We start from the raw sequence: 475 nt of genomic DNA, 5'->3' as shown, positions 1-475 counted from the left end.
TGCTCCGGAAGGGGGCCACCTCCCCGTGGGGCTCCTCGCTGCCTCTGCTCCCTTGGACACCACTGGGGGGCCTCCCCCTCCTAAGTTGTAGGCTGAGGCCGGATACCTGCCCCGACCTGTCTCCTCCCTTTCTCCAATACCACACCCACGGGACTCCAGTCTCCCCGGGAGTGGGACGGAGAGGGAACAAAGGGGTCTTTGTTCACTGGCTCCCGGGGGGTGGGAGTTGCGCTAGCTCTCATTTCCTGGCGCCCCTTGGAGACCGGGAGGCTCAGAGCCTCTCCCAGCTCTCAGCTCTGCCCTCCCAGACCCCAGAGACGTCGGTCAGGGCGCGGCGCCCCGGGCCACTGCCGGCTCTTTCCGGGCGGGCGAGGTGGGGGGCGAGGCACCGCGCGGCGGCGCCTGGCGGGCACTGTTGCCCGCGGAGGGACTGTGGGGGGGTTTCAGCAGCTGGCGGGGGTGGAGGGGCGGGAGA

This window comes from Rhinopithecus bieti, unplaced genomic scaffold (assembly GCF_001698545.2).
Source record: "Rhinopithecus bieti isolate Rb0 unplaced genomic scaffold, ASM169854v2 scaffold_20170, whole genome shotgun sequence".
Taxonomy (NCBI): domain Eukaryota; kingdom Metazoa; phylum Chordata; class Mammalia; order Primates; family Cercopithecidae; genus Rhinopithecus; species Rhinopithecus bieti.
The sequence above is the reverse complement of the archived record's forward strand: the minus strand, read 5'-3'. Positions refer to the sequence as shown.